Source organism: Streptopelia decaocto, assembly GCF_964273445.1.
Source record: "Streptopelia decaocto genome assembly, chromosome: 1".
Lineage (NCBI taxonomy): Eukaryota > Metazoa > Chordata > Aves > Columbiformes > Columbidae > Streptopelia > Streptopelia decaocto.
In genome coordinates, this window is record NC_138663.1 from 48,414,813 (window position 1) to 48,431,566 (window position 16,754).

The window sequence follows — 16,754 nt, forward strand, 5'->3', positions numbered from 1 at the left end:
TAAACATATGTGGACAAGCTTTGCAGGAGATCACTGCTGAGACCATAAACAGTGTTGTCATGCACCAGTGATGTTCAGATGGACACTAACTTAGTCACAGCCTCACAGATACTTGCAGAAAATCTCCACTGCTGCTGGGAACCTGCCCCAGGCAGGTCAGGAGGTGTGTTCATGGCAAAGGAGACCCTCTCCTTTAGTGTCAGACGTGCCCTTGCAAACCTTGGATACCAGCAGAGCTGTTCTCTGTCAGTCATCTAGAGCCCGTGCTTGAGAGGTAAGAAAATGATGTTAGGACATGCTTTTCTGCAGGATCCTGGTTACACATGGGACAGAGAGGTCAGTTGCTAAAAACACAGATGCTCACCACATGATCTGCTGTGACCACAGCCATGTCCATGGCTCCTCACTGCTCCTGTGAGTACACAGCTGTTAACATCTGGTGTGGATTTGAAGTATCACATTGGCAATGCAGATTGGCATTTCCCAGGACATGACATCTAACATTTGTTTCTTGTAATCAGACAGGACTGCTCTTAAAGGACATGGGAGCTGCAAGCCACATGCTGCTTATTTCAGAGATCCAAAGGACAGGGAAGTGCTTATAGATGGAGGTGACAGAGGCTTCCTAACGTGCTTTTGTGGACACATTGCAATGAATATGCAGTAGGCTTTGCTAATTTATCCCGCATATTGGGAATCATGGTGCCAACAGCACCAGGACAGTGTCACTGCCAGTCATGCAGTGCAGTCCTACCACAGGGGCCATGGTGCAACAATTCAAGAGTTATGCACAGTTTACAATCTGTAGACATCCTCATTACTTCTAGTTGTTCTCTCCTTCTCTGTTAGCTCTAGGTCTAGAAATTTCACTCTATTACAACCCTTCCTACTGCAGCTGATTTTCCCATGAGGTGCACACTCTGTCTTCCTCCAGGTACAAGGCTAGAGTCCTGCACAGGATTTCAAAATACCTTCTAGCTCATGAATACAAAACTACTGTAAGTGATCTATAGAAATGCAAACAGAAAAAATAGTGTTTTGTCCAGATGTAATATCTCATGTAGGCACATGAAAATACCTTTGTAAAAGGGTACACCCCTCCTCCTTGCAAACATAAAGGCACGGCTACAACCTGATGGTTGGCTGCCCTTGCAAAACCTCCTGTTGGGGCAACGTCTGATCTGCCAGCAGATCCTGCTTCTCAGCAGTTCACTGCCTGGGCTTCCCCGCACAGCAGCTGCTTCTACTCACACACAGCTTTTAGGACTCTGCTGAACCATATCTCCTCTGATCACAAGATGTATTTCCTCCTCCTGTTTGGTTGGCACCGTGGGGAGTAGTGTGGGGTGACAGTGCCTTCCCCCCCTTGCTGAGCTGGGGGGCTGGAGGAAGAGAGTTGAGGTAAGGAAATAAGATTAAGTACCTTGAAATGCATCAGAAAGATTTGTTATGATAATTTAACCTGCAGTGTTATGCAGATCCAAAGCTACCCTCGCTCTCCTACTCTTCCCTGGGGTTAGAAACCTGTATAAAATGTGAATAACAGATCCAGATCTGGAGCCTGTACACCTCCAGGTTTCTGTTTGCCTGTTCCAGTCTGGGATTGAGGTTTGATCCAGTTCAAAAGCTGGGGGAGGACTACGAAATGCAGGTGTGCTACAGGAGGCAGACCTCCTCTTTGTTCCCTCCAAAGCAATGCAGCAGAGCAAATGACAACTTCTGCACAGATACTCCCAATTGTAAGTGTGGAGATGTTTCTGGTCTCAGCTATTTTAGAAACCAAGTTTCCAGGTCAAGTCTTGCATGTATTTTGAATGTAGATTCTTGTATTTGCTGTCTTTCCCTTGGATTTCTCTGGCAGATCATATGGTGCAATACTGAATGCCTGAAAACAATAATACAGGAATCAGTTTTTACAGGTTCCTTTTTGATTCATTCCCTCAATTCAGCTTTTTTTGATCTGTTTTACTATGATTGTACCTAAGCAAAGAGCCCTTTCAGTGAGGAAGTCAGTAATTTAAAAAAAAATGTTTGATTCTGAATAACTGAGTGCGGTGAGTCATGTAGCAGGAAAAAGTTAAGACTCGCAAACACTGACTCCAGTAATATGTTGCTTCTATTAGTAGCAATCTCTTTATGACCTTAAGACTTCCGTAGCAGTATAAATATTTTACATGGTTTAAGCAATTCGAATAATCTTAGTTAGCTCAAGCATTAAAAATGCAGCAGTAAAGAAAAGGAAGCTTGCTAACAGCGTTGGGGCTTAGAATTATAGTCACAGTCATGACCGTGTCACTGCATGGTCATAACTTGCCAGGTGGATTTACAACACAGGAATGCATGTTGGCCAAACTGCAGAGAGCTGAAGCTGGGACCTCCAAAACCAAAAAATCATAAGCCTCAGTTGAAGTGCTGTAAATACTCAGGGTGAATCCTGCTTCTGTGGACTAAGTGCTACATGCAGGGGGTTGCAGTAGCATGCAGATATTCCTCAAACTATGAATTGCAGTGACATTATAAATCATGCAGATTTCATGTTTATCACTGTGGTAGTCACAGTTTGGTAGGCACTCTATGTCAAGGGTAGAGAAATTTTGGTTACATCTGTAATTCTAAATAAAACAAGGCTGCTCTACTAGAGCTCCTGTGGGAGTCAAATAAATGCAAAAAAATTTCAAAGGATAATATAGGCAAAGCAAAATAATTACTTTGTTTGAGAGCTTTTTTCAGTTGGAAAAAAAATTAATGTAGGGACTGGCCTACAGGCTATCAGAGTGGTGTTTTCATAACATGAAACTGGAGCTATATGTTGCGTATGTGCGTAGGAGACAGAGTTGAGACTTTCAGGTACCAAACTTTAAAATCCAAAAATAAACACGGCCCTACTGAAGCTCATGCAAGCATTCTTCCTGATTGCTTTGCTTTCTGATTTGATATACTTGTTGTCTATCTTATTTAAATTTCATGCTTTGAGGGTAGTAACACTTGGCAGCTGTGGTTCTTATTGTGAATTCAGTAACAAACAGTTCTAAGGATGATTAGTTTGTTTGCAGGTTGTGTGTGGAAAAAAAATCCTCAGAACTAGATCTAATGTGGATCTGCTACGTGAGCTAGGCCATGCTGGCCTCATGTCTTAGCCCAAGCACTGGCCTGGACATGGCCTCTCAGAAGAAGGTAAAACCACGCATTTTAAGTATCATGTATGCAACCTCTTTGTGATGTGTATACCATGACTTCATAAGAAATGCAATTTCTTAACTCTTGCTGATTGTCATGACCCATGGACCCACATCAAGTTCAATATTTGCTGAATGAAACTCCTTCATTTAAGGACTGTGGATACAGTATTCCACAAAGAACTTCTTGCACAAGCAATATTGGCAGATCAGAAAACACTTTCATTAAAAGAGTACATTTTCCTATACACATGAAGGTATGTTTCTTTCTGCTCTTTTCTTGACCCGTAGAGAAAAAACACATGAGCAATGAAGAAGGCACCATAGCTCACTCTCACTGCAGACTGATTGTGGTGTTACTTTCTTATTTACTCTAGTTTTCTAAATATTTAGCCGATTATTTTAATAATTTATCTATCCTTTGCTTCAAGCTATTGCTATGTAAACTTCTGCTAGGGTCACCTTGAAACATTTTATTTTCAACAGGAAGAACCCCCATTGTCTTTACTCTTCCTCATATCCTAGTTTAATTAAAACTAATTGCTTTTTCTTTTGGTTAATGTCACCGTATTTCCAATGTTGTTCCATTATTGCCTAGATTATTGCAGTTATATTCCCAGTCAATGTCATTGCTAGACCCAGGGCTTCCCAGAAAAGAGACTAACACATAAGCTGTTCCTTTTCTTTCACACACAATATGATCTGAACTTTATGTAGGACTGTTCACATGAATAAATAGTTGACAAGGTGAATCAGAGTTGAAAAATCTGGCCTTGAAGCTTAATCAAGAGACTTAGCAGATCAGTTCTCTACAGATATATGAACAATGTTATCATTTTATTAAGACAAATACTACTTTGGTCTATAGAATAAACAAGCTTCCTCTCAGTCCTGTCATATGATATTCATGCTGAATCCGCTTGAACAAGAGTACATTCATTTCATAATAAATAACTGATGGTTATACAACACCTTTGACCACAAAGCCTTATAAAGAGTGTCTTGTGTTCCTTTCACAGTTACAAAAAAAAAAAATCAGAAAAAAGTAAGGCAGAAGTTTAATAGCATGAGTAAACTGCAAACAGATGACAGATATGTCACAAGCAAAAGACCAGCTTTATCAAAGAAGGGGGTTTTTGCCTGTTATTTGCTTGAAGCAAGCAAACACTCTGAGTACACTTACAGGGAAACCAAGTCACAACACATAATTGACCAACAGTCACAGAAACAGTTGTTGTTGGAGCTTGCTTTAAATCTCAGGAGCTCTTGTCCTCCAGTTCTTTGTTCACAATCTTCCTGTCTTCTGTGGACTGCATGAAAACAAACAGTAGTTTTAATCAAATCTTTTCTTTTTTTTTTTTTTTTTTTTTTTTTCCTCTGCGAGGAGACAAAAAATAAGGAAAAAAGAGGAAAGCATTTATCAGGGTTTGAAAATGCTGAAATTCACTTCTGCATATTGAAAAGGGCTTAGAGCTCAGGGAACTCTTGACATGAATCTGTTTCTAGGAATCTGCAGAACAAGTTTGTTCTTCTGATTATTAAATTCATTGTTTGGATGACTATAAGCATATTCATGGAAAACATAAGTAAATCACAAAAGTCTTATGGTAGTTACCATGAATAGTCATTCATGTGAAACTTCATCTGAGAAGTATGTTCATCATTCATTACTTCAACATTGCTGTTGCACAACCAGATAGTACAAACAAAATTGTATAGTCTCGATGACATGTTCCTTACCACTAACAATACGCAGTGAATAATGCTGAAGTGTTCTCCTGGCAGACTATCTGCAGAGCAGGATGTGTCTATCTAAATCACGCAGTGAACCCCCAGAATTGCAGACAGACAGGGAGTGTTCCTGAATGACTGGCAAACAGGAAAAAAACTAACTAATAGTCATTGAAGGAATGATTCGTGGTACATTATGTGGTATCACTTGCTCTTTTGTCTGCTTGTTTTTTTTCTAGATATTAGCAAACTGAGCACACATTTCTCATAAAATATTTACATTTTTGAAGTATGAAAGTCATCAGGCTAATACAGCTCCGTAGCAGTCTATGGGTATGGTTGGATCAAAACGAATTTTAAAAGAGTTTGGGTTTAGCATGTTTGAAGTTGAATCTTTCAAGGTGCAGCTAAAGTTTTCTAGAAAGCCATAGATGTTATTAATATCTGCATGTTTGTAGGCTATGTTCTATATGTGCGTACTTATGAAGGTTAGAGCGTGGATGATAAAACATTCAGCTAAGATTAAACTCAATACTAATTCCCTATACAGATAGCTTTTTCATATATCTGTTCAGGTTTATCTTACCTCAGCCATGCTTGCCACCATTTTAGTCCTCTTACAGTCATTTACACCACTGTAAAGTATGACTGAAATATTGTCGCATCACATCCTAACAGTTCTGGAGTACTGTGTTGAGTTCTGGGCTCCCCAGTTTAAGAAGGACAAGGAATCACTGGAGAGACCCCAGCAGAGAGCTACAAAGATGATGAGGGGTCTGGAGCATCATTCTTATGAGGAGAGACTGAGAGAGCTGGTTCTGTTAAGCCTGGAGAAGAAAAGCCTGAGAGATCTCATCAATGTTTATAAATATCTCAAGGGTGGGTGTCAAGAAGATGGGACCAGATTCTTTTCAGTGGTGCCCAATGATAGGATGAGGGGCAATGGGCACAGACTGAAACATAGGAGGTTCCATCTGAATATGAGGAAAATTTATTTACTTTGAGGGTGACAGAGCACTGGAACAGGCTGCCCAGAGAGATTGTGGAGTCTCCTTCTCTGAAGACATTCAAAACCTGCTTGGATGCATTCCTGTGAGATCTGCTCTAGGTGGACCTGGACTAGGTGATCTCCTGATGTCACTTCCAACCCCAGGCATTCTGTGATTCTGTGATTATCTCTGTTCCAAAAATGAGAGCTCATAGACCTAATACTGGTGATGTGTTCTGCATGTAAAGTACGCATGGGTTTTTAGAGACTTAAAGTGCAGAGACATTTACAGTCTTAGCACATTCAGTCTATGCCTTAGCATATCTAATCCAAAATTCTACCTTCTAATTGAAGAGATTTCTAAAAATGTATTTTCCTTTTTCTGGAGCCAATATTCTTGAGTGTCTATTTTTTGCCTTTGTCAACACTACAATGCCCATATTGGTTTGCAAATCTATAGCATCGGTATTTCCAGAGGAAAAAAAGATACTGCTTTATTTCACACTATTTAAAAGCAAAGGGAACTGTGATGATGCTAGTACTTATGGTTATTTCAGGCATATCTGCAGAGACAAACTGCTTAGCTGGACCTTTACATTCCTTTCTATGACAGAGATTTTTGCTGTAATGCTCCAAGACTGGTTCCTTCCTCTCTTTACCTCCTCATCTGCAGCTTTCGTACTTGCTTCTCTCTTAAGCAATGTGCAGGAGGAGGTCTCTCCTTAATTGATGTTTTTGTAGAGGTCCCTGTCACTGATAGTTTCCTATGAGAAGGTCCTAGAAATGGACCTTTCTTAGAACACACTGCTATCGCTGAGAGTCATGATATTTTGCAGTCAGTCTTAACATAGTGACAGCACAACCCTCAGCCACCTGAGTAAACGGTACTGGTCACTGGTGACCTTATCTCCTGAACAAACCCTGCTCTGACAGGCTATCACTGCTCTAGTATCCATCCCAGAAAAAAAATAAGACTGTTTGATTACTCTTTTAGATCTGGAGACTTCCTACCTGATGAGTCACATTAAGCCAGCTTTACTTTTTCTTTTCTAAAAATGGAACATGTTCTGTACTCTTAAGGCTTGACTGAGTGCTTATTAGTCAATGGAAAACTTGTAATTTACTGCAGTGGCTTTTGATTTATTCTCCATTTCCCTCCGGTTCCTGTACTGGTCAATTTTGACCTTTTTTTTGGAGGCTAAGGATTTGTTTTTATGCCAGTCACCTCGCCCATAATGAATCTCCATCCCTCCCATTGGAAAAAAGCCAGCCCAGGTCCTTGACTAGCCATTTAAAATCAATAGCAGATTTTACCTTACAACCCATAGAACATGTGGGCTTTGGGACATGGAAGCTGGGGGAGGAAGTGTAACAAACCACGCTTAAAAACAGGTGGTTTTGTGTTTTGCTGAGACATGTGCTGTTATTCACCCAGAGGAGAAAGGGAGGGCAGCAGAGAAGGAAGGGAAGTTTGGCCCATATGGAAGCGTAAGAGGAAGAGGGAGAACTGAAGTAAATGTAATCAGTAGCATTGTATGGCAGTTTATAACCCGAATTCAAGAAACACAGCAAACTTTCAGTTACTTGATTTGGCTGAGAGTCAGTGAAAGGGATGTTACTTGGAGTTTTGAAGAATTTGGCAAGAGAACAACTACATGTGAATGATGTTACAAGGGAGGATGTAGTTCTGAGACAAAGATTTCATACAGATAATATTTGGCTCCAGACTTGCAAGATTTGGATATCTCCTATACAAACACCATGACATTAACAGGAAAGATCAAACACACCCAATGAATTTTTATTACCTTATAAACATTGACAAAAACCGTCTAGCCAGCTGTGCTGCTCATCTGCTCCTAGGTACATGAGAAGTTGAAAACCAAAATCTGAATTTTCTCCTCTTGAAAAACTCCACCTTAAAGTACTTCTTCTCTGAAAAGCTAGTATTTATACTATTTTTCTCCAGTTTCCAGTTTTCAGCTACTGCAGATCATTTACCACATCCCCGTGCAGTGCTGCAAACTCATTGCCTGCTGACCCTGGTTTCCCGTTGAGCTGTGACTAAGCTGTCCCCCTGAGGCCTGGCTCCAGCAGCACGAGCGGACACGTGCCCTCACTGAGGACCCTTAATTTTGGTGAAATCAGTCTGCTGCAGTATTAACCTCCAGAAATTTGGATTTTGGCAATAGAGTGCCCAAGGCACCTTTATGCCTTCTACCTCCTCAACAGAATATAGGGCATATGCCAAATGAATATCGCCTATCTATTCAGCTGTAATGAAATAATTGTGTTCATCTTAGTGTTAAAGGAAAATATAGCCAGTCTTCCACTCCACTTTGGCTAAGTCAGTTTCTCACACCTCTAGTCCCCAGCTGGAAAATGGGGCCTACTCTCTTCCTCTTACACATTGACAGTTTTGTCAATTCATGTTACAAATGCTTATTTTTTATATACTGCCAACGGACAAGTTGGTGGTTCCCTGCTCCACACAAGTCAGGGCGGTGGGAACCTCCTCAAAAGTGAAGACTAAGTGTCAATAACAATCACAGAATCACAGAATCACAGAATGTTAGGGACTGCGAGGGACCTCGAAAGATCATCTAGTCTAATCCCCCTGCCAGAGCAGGAACACCTAGATGAGGCTACACAGGAACGTGTCCAGGTGGGTTTTGAATGTCTCCAGAGTAAGAGACTCCACAATCTCCCTGGGCAGCCTGTTCCAGTGTTCTGATACCATTACTGAGAAGAAGTTTCTTCTCAAATTTAAGTGGAACCTCTTGTGTTCCAGTTTGAATCCATTACCCCTTGTCCTACCTTTGGTTGTCACCGAGAAGAGCCTGGCTCCATCCTCGTGACACTCACTCTTTATATATTTGTAAACATTAATGAGGTCACTCCTCAGTCTCCATTTCTCCAAGCTAAAGAGACCCAGCTCCTTCAGCCTTTCCTCATAAGGGAGATGCTCCACTCCCTTAATCATCTTTGTGGCTCTGCGCTGGAATCTCTCCAGCAGTTCCCTGTCCTTCTTGAACTGAGGGGCCCAGAACTGGACACAATATTCCAGATGTGGTCTCACCAGAGCAGAGTAGAGGGGAAGGAGAACCTCTCTCGACCTACTAACCACTCCCCTTCTAATACATCCCAGGATGCCATTGGTCTTCTTGCCCACAAGGGCACAGTGCTGGTTCATGATCATCCTGCTGTCCACCAGGACCCCCAGGTCCCTTTACCCTACGCTGTTCTCTAATAGGTCATTCCCCAGCTTACACTGGAACCTGGGGTTGTTCCTACCCAGATGCAAGACTCTACACTTTCCCTCATTATATTTCATTAATTTTTTCCCTGCCCAACTCTCCAGACTGTCCAGGTCTCACTGGATGGTGGCACAGCCTTCTGGCGGTCAGCCACTCCTCTCAGCTTGGTATCTCTATTCCTCGTCCAAATCATTGATGAATATATTGAATAATATAGGCCCCAGTACTGACCCTTGAGGCACTCCACTAGATACAGGCCTCCAACTGGACTTTGCCCCACTGACCATGACTCTCTGGCTTCTTCCCTTCAGCCAGTTCACAGCCCACCTCACTACCCAAACGTCCATACCACACTTCCTCAGTTTAGCTGAAAGGGTGCTGTGGGAGACTGTCAAAAGCTTTACTGAAGTCAAGGTAGACCACATCCACCCCTCTGCCATCACATGCAGATCACATTTTCAAAGCAAAACACCATAATAACCACAGGAAAGACATAAACACATTTGCAGAGTCTACCAAGCCCAATCATGTATGGGTGTTTTTCTGCAAGCTGATAAAGGCAGGAGATAAGAAAAAAAACATCCTATGGGTAAGATATCTTGAAATTTAGGTATTGACAAAGTATTTTCAGCAGATCTCTGTAACAATCCTGACTGTTCGGTTATGGTAAATGTGATGGTGTCATATGTGTCAGACTGGCAATGACATCATGGTGAGATATGATACGGTGGCTGCTGCTATTGCCTCAGGCCCTTCTCGTCTGAGCCTAACTTTGCCTCCAACAGCTCCTACTCTTTTTTTTTCTTCAGCCTCCTACAGTTGGAGAAAGAAGAGAGGAACAACTTCTTAAACAAAGTGTTCTGTAAATGGTGATTGCCTATTGTTAGAGATGGGAGACTTGAAAAAGACAATTAGGACATCATGTTGTCCATGTTGTGCAAGCTAAAAAAGAACAAAGAATTAGAAGGTCAGAATACTCTTCAGAATAGTTTGCAAAACAGAAATATATGATCTAGAAGAAAAATATTGTGAGTACTAGCCCTCCATTCCGATGTACTTGCATGACAGGTACGCTTTTTTCCGTTACATGAGCAGGAACCCTCTAGCAGTGCCATACTTTCTCAGGTAATTTATTAATGGCAGTCTAAATTACACATTGGCATTTTTGGAGAAGTTTTGCTCATGGCTCCCTGTGATCTGGGTGAGGTGTAAACAGGTGTAGCATGGAGAGGCTGGCCACATGGGGCAGGTACTCTGAAGTCCGCTTTCATTTAGGAACAAAAGACAGGCTGAAGTTAGGAGGGAGGAAATACATATCACAGCTGTGCCAAATATGTAATGCATAACTTTAACACTGGCAAAAGAGGAAAGGAAATTTGAACGTGGGGAGGGGAAGTGTCTCTAGGGAAAAGGCACATTAAAAAGAATAAGAGGAACCCAGGACAAGTCTGTTCTTGATTTGAAGGCCCATAGTGTAGCAGTCTGCTGAGAGGAACTGAAAGACTCTCTTTTGTAACAACAGGGGCTTTGAGTGTTGCACAACCAGCTGAGAAGCATCCTGGGACATCCGCAAGACTTCTGTGCATAAATATAGAGGAGGAGGGACTGTCTCACAGGAAGGTGGTTTTTGGTACTAATACTACAAACCTGGTAAAAATAACAATGTATTCTGGAGTCTGGAACTGATGCTATGACAGTGCTGGGGACAGGGGACTTAGTCACTCTCCACTCCTGAGTTTTACCTCTGCTCTTCCTCTCATTACTTCACAGGCCTGAGAAACAGAAAGGACTCGGGGCTTGATCTGCAGGTACAATTCCTATGTAGAGATCTTGCTTGCTCTGGGAACTTTTGTCTGCTGTGAGCAGAAGTGAAACTTTCCCTCCGTTCACTGGGCACATTTATTTTAGTCCAAAAGTTATCCTGTTTCATGTGCTTTATCCTCTTGTTTTATCCCTGTAAGTTATTTGTGTTAGAAAAAATAAAGTTATATAGGATAGAAGAAAAGCCGGCAAAACTGAAGTGAAAAATCCATGTCTACCTGTGCATACACAGACAATTTCCTATGTCTTTTTCTTTATAACAAAATGGCTGCCCAAGTTTTCAGAAGCCTGATTCAGCACAAATTTTCCTGAAGACCTACTTTCATTGTAAGCTGAGCAGCAAGGACTTACACTGAATAGAATAGGAGCTATAATCACCTAGCACTTCTGAAAGTCAGGTCCAGAACCCACAAAGTACCCCCACTACTTTCAGGAAAATAAAATCAATTACTATCAGGATTTGGACTTTTCCAGAGTTTTTCCCTGCTTGAGTAGATCTCAAGCAGGGGGATAAAGTAAAAAATGCACCATTTCAAAGTTCAAAATATTTGCTTCTGTGAGTTGTTATATGAAGGCATGTGTATTACCTTAGCAATTAATTATATTTGCTTTGTCCCTTAGTGGCTGGATGTATTGAATGAGGGTAGCAATATTAATAGGTTGTAATTGGAGCTTCTCCTTCAGCTTAGGGGATAGAATTACAAGGCCAGGTTCTGCCCTCATTTAATTTCATAAAGCCTGACTATAGATGTTGAGTGGTACTGTGGTCTAATTGAGATATTAGTGCCATGGATGCCTTACAGTACCAATTCCACATATCGTCTAAGCCAAACTTATTCTGCTGTACTTCATAGGCTACAAAAATGTTGGAAGGGTTCTGTCTTGGAGTTATCTCCTACATTCCCAAGGGGTTTCCAAGGATCACAACCCAGGAAGAATTTTGAAATGACTGTATTGAATTATTTTCCTAATCATTCTGGTGGAGATACATAGATTGCTGTCTATGAAGGGAGCTGGCATAACAGCTCCTTACAACTAGAGCTACCTTGATAGGGTTTTCTTCCCTAAGTCTTGAGAAGGTGCATCTGTTATTCTCAGCATATAAAAACTGTATACAAGCAAACTCACTAGGATCTTGTAACTGGTGCAAAGGAATAATTTAGTATGGATTTACTGGAATACTATAACTTGAGAATTTCGAGGGGTGACAGCAAGTTGTTTATGCCGGTTTGTGACAATGAGGAGTTGTTAACGTCAGTGGGAGCAGAGCAAAATTCAGAAATAGTGAAAGTTGTTGGGCAGAGCACAGCCCTGGAGTGTTCAGCCCACAAAGCTCATTGATTAGATTTGGTTCATATAGAAACAGAACAAATTACTGCATGAAGATATTTTCTATTTTGAGAATAAAAGATGGCTCTATAACCTTTTGGGCTATGCCTAATTTGCCTCAGGGCTGATTTCTGGTCCTGAGATTAAATCACATGGACTAGCTCATGTCCTGCTCCTTCTATAGCAGATTTGTCTTGAAGAAAACTAGCTGCAGAGAGTGAACAATAAAACAGTGTGGACAATCAGAGCTCCAGTGTTCAAGCTTCCTCCCTGTCTCTCTGTTACTCAGCACTGAAGACATGTCCTCAAAGTCCATTGCAGCCCTCTTTTCTGTGTTGCTGTGAAAGTGATTGTTATAATGAGTTGCTAAAAGAAGCTGAACAAGTTTATTAGAATAAATGTCTTTCAATGAATATGTGGTAATGGGGGTCGAGCATTTTTTATTAAGGGATCTCCACTGAGAGAAAAATACTATTCCAAACTTTTGGTTAACGAGATTTTGAGGTCTCCCAGCTCCTCTGTTCTACTGTCTCAGTTCAAGCCGATGTTATCTATGAATGAAGGTTTTAAGATAGTCTGTGTGCAATAGTGCTGTTGTCTTTATAATGAGTTAGTGCCTATACCATAGATTCCAGAAGCACAGAAAATCACAAATTCCAGAAAATCACAACCACAGCTTTGCTTACATGCCCAGGTGAATTTGTAGTCTAAGAACCCTAAAAAGTGTTTATGATCATCGAGCAACTTGTGATGCTGATGTCTGCATATCTCCCTGGTGTGTATCACAAGAGCTGTGTTCTGTATCTGATGCCGAGTATGAAGCCAGGTAGTTAAACTGAAAATCATCATTCATATTCTTCATAATATTGGCATGGGGCAGAGTGGAGAAGAAAAAAACACATTTGAAAACTGTGGACATTTCCTTTGTGCAGACAGACTTTCTTCTACGTATTACAATCAGTATGTAATGACTGAGCCACAGAAGGAGGAAACGTGTTTTGGTTGCATAAACGCCAGAGGCTTCTCTAGATTAAGCACTGTGGAACACTGGGATAATTTAAAAGAAATAAAGAAGAACATGAAAGAGCTCCCCTACACTTATACAAGATCTATCCTGATGAAAAGACATAGAAAGAAAATTAAAAACTGGTCATTAAAAATAAATTATATCCTGTAGCATTTTTCTCCTGCTCTAGAAGAAAAAAACAACCAGGTTGCTGATTGACTTTTGAACGGTTTGTTGTAGACTATATTGCTTGCCATAAGACTAGATATTTTGAATTTCTGTTTAAAAGCATAGATACAGTTTCATGAAATGGAACATTCAATCCTTCCTCATGTCAAAAGCTCTTCAGTTTGGTGTAACTGAACTTCTTGCTTATATGACATACTGAAATCTTAACACCAGACAGTTTTCTGATGTAATTGGGTAGTACTTTATCATTCCATCAATTCTCTCCTTACCCAGACAACCTTGCTATTTAAACTCACTATCTAAATGGGACACACTGTTGCTGAGGTTCTTACAGTGTTCCTTTGCTCTTGAAAACCATCCTCCACTTAACCTGGAAAAAATCATTGATGATCAGTTGTTAGTCACTGGCTATTAACTCATGTGTTATTACTCATGAGAGAACTCATTTGACCTAATCATGTCTTAGAGTTTGATGAACTGAATACACACACTTGCAATTTCTGAGAGAAGCAGCATAAGAAGAGCCTAACATTTGCAACATTGTATGGGGCACCACAGACTCTCCACGTGGAGTCCTATGTCAAGCCCCTAATGCCAGACCAGGTCCCCAGTGAAAGCAGAGTATTTTGGTGAATATGGAGCCTATCACAAAATCAGTCACTGACTTTCTCACTGGGAGGTTTTTCTGCTTGTTGCTGTGGGATGAAGACAAAAAGGGGTAAAAGATAGAGTGAAGTTTTTCAGCTCCACACATCCATAAAAGCATGATTTGAAAAGTTAAATTTTCCAATTATTCTGAGGTTTGTGGATTTTAGTCAGCAAATGATTTGAGAGATCAGGACCGGAATTAATATTAAAAGCCATATCAAAGGACAAAATGATGACTCTCTGTGCAGTAAGATCTTTAAAGATGTGTGGGTGTTATTCACTTCACCTCTGAATATTTTTTATCTCCTTCAAGACCAAAATGTTTTGTATGCATTTGGCAATTAAAGTGATGGGGTTGTGAAATAGCACTGATAATGTACTTTGAGAAAGTCAGTAGAGTAACTTTTCATGAGTAAAGGAGGAAAGAAAGAGAAGGCAGATCTGATAAGATTGCAGCACATACCAATGACAACCAAAGCTGCTCTGTATCAAGATGAGAGAGAAATAGCTGCACTGATAAAAAGGAAATATTTGGTCACCATCAGCTCCCCCAGAGCATCTACTAGCACAACAGACCTAATGAGTAAATACACACTGGCACTGTGAGTCATTTCTCTCAGCTGCATGAACAGAGTTTAAAGACTATATGCTCGGCACCCCAGCCTCTCCTATTTCAAAGCAGCAAAGAATATTTCAGAGGAGCTGAATGGAGTAATTATCTGATTGGGAAATAATACTTAAGGGAATGGTGTCTAGTGGGGTAAATTATAAATCAACACCAGATAACCTGCAGAGAGAGGCTGTTTGAATAAGAGCAATGCAGCCTTTGGAAAAGAAGCCAGGAGATCAGCTGGCCTCTATTCAGACTGTGGCTCAGTTACTGAAATGTCTTGTTGTGCAATTGCAACTGTCATTGTGGCTGTGAGACTTTTGCTGGAACAGATATAAAAAAGAACCCTGAATTGTAATGGCAAGGGGTGGTTGGCCTGTCACAGAAATCATAGCAGGCCTCCAACTAAATACAGAATTTACATAAGCAAATTCTTAAATTTAAGGGAAGTACCCATCTAGAATAAAGGTAACTTTTGGATGATTTACAAGAATGACATTGGCAAGGTAAAGCCTATCTGTTTATTTTTCCCTCTCTCTTGTTTGATTTGTTTCAGAGCTAGTGTTTGACAGCTTGCTTGAATCGACTGGCAAAACCAGCCACCCAACACGGGGAGCAATTGCAGGACCATATCTTAGCATCTTTCAGAATGAAAAAGCACTTGAATAGGAATTGGATTCGTCTGCTTGTTTAAGTAAAGACAATATTTGGAGTAGTTTGCAAGGAATATGGAAAACTCTACTATTAATCCATACATAAGATGACTCAGAAAAGAAACAGTTACTCTGAGAAGGCTGCATGCAGGTAAAAGTGGAGAACTTTAGATTATTCATATTTTTCAGTCATTTGCTGAACCATGCTATGCCTAATACAGGGTACATAAAGTAAACGGTTCTTGTGCTTAATATCTGAGTCACCATTGTCATATCTTACATAGTACTACGTAACTTTGCAGAAACTGGTCCATGTACAAGGTGCAACCTGTAATAAACTGTTTTTCCCCAATGGAGGCTAATCCTTCTGAGCTTTGCAGCCATCTTTATACTTCTACATATTTTCACAGTACCCCAGCCCTACTCTTCATTGATACGAAACTAATTAAAGATAGAAAGGCCCTGGAGACAAGATGCATACTTAATTCTGCCTGCCAATAGAAAATGCTATTATATGACATACAGAAACAGAGTTTTGGAGGTTAGACTTAAAAATCAAAGCTGCCTTTTGCAAGCGTAGTTCATGGTGTGAACATTTTTTTTTTCCTTACATGAGTAATTGAGCCCATTCAGGCCAGGCTCTTATGAATGCCTGGGGAGCTCCATTAACTTCACCAAAGCACAAACTCAGCTTGGCATGAGCTTTTACAAAATATTGTTAAGGAGATTTGTATGGAAAGTACAGGCTTCACTTTAATAACTCCTAAGACCAGAACCATTGTCTTCTCTCTAACAGCTTCTTTACTACTGTATAAACTCATTCAGAAACTTAAATTACTTTGAGGGACAATGATTAAAGAACCTTTTACAAAAGCCCATGTGGCTCACACTAGCCCTCTGTAAAATAATGCAAAAATAATTAGCAGGAAGCAACTCAATACTTAAGAGAATTGTAGGAAATAGATCAGTAAAGTTATGAGGCTAAATTCATCCCTGGTGTAATTCCACTGACTTAATTCTGTACGTAGATTTGGAAGAAACACCTCAGAGCACTGAGCATGTGCTGGGAAGTGTCACTTTTAAGCTGACCTGTTATGACGTGCCCCATGCCCAGGGTCTGTGCTGAGCTAGATCCTGTCATCTGCCAGGTTTATTCAGGTTAGTGGCATTGTGGGTGTGCGTGTCTTCCCCAGGAAAAAGAAATATGTTATTGTCCTGTTGTCAGAAAATGGAGGAAATTTTACCAGGGCCACTGTTCTACCATGCAGCCTCTTTGGGTTTCTCTTAGCCTTTGCTAAGCAATAGCAGTGCATGTTTATGTCTCTATGTGCATATGAAAGTATATA

The 16,754-nt window shown here is 40.6% G+C and overlaps 1 long non-coding RNA gene across 3 annotated transcripts in view; it reads left to right on the top strand.

The window, feature by feature from the left end:
- The first annotated feature begins 1,238 nt into the window (after nt 1-1,238).
- Nucleotides 1,239-16,754, top strand: part of LOC309440148 — a 45,988-nt gene continuing 30,472 nt past the window's right edge. For 2 of the 3 annotated variants that reach the window (XR_014184141.1, XR_014184142.1), the window contains exons 1-2: nt 1,239-1,401; nt 15,312-15,559. This is a non-coding gene — a long non-coding RNA (uncharacterized lncRNA). Of the gene's footprint in view, nt 1,402-15,128; nt 15,224-15,311; nt 15,560-16,754 lie in introns of those variants that run through there. The other variant, XR_014184143.1, reaches the window with a different exon arrangement.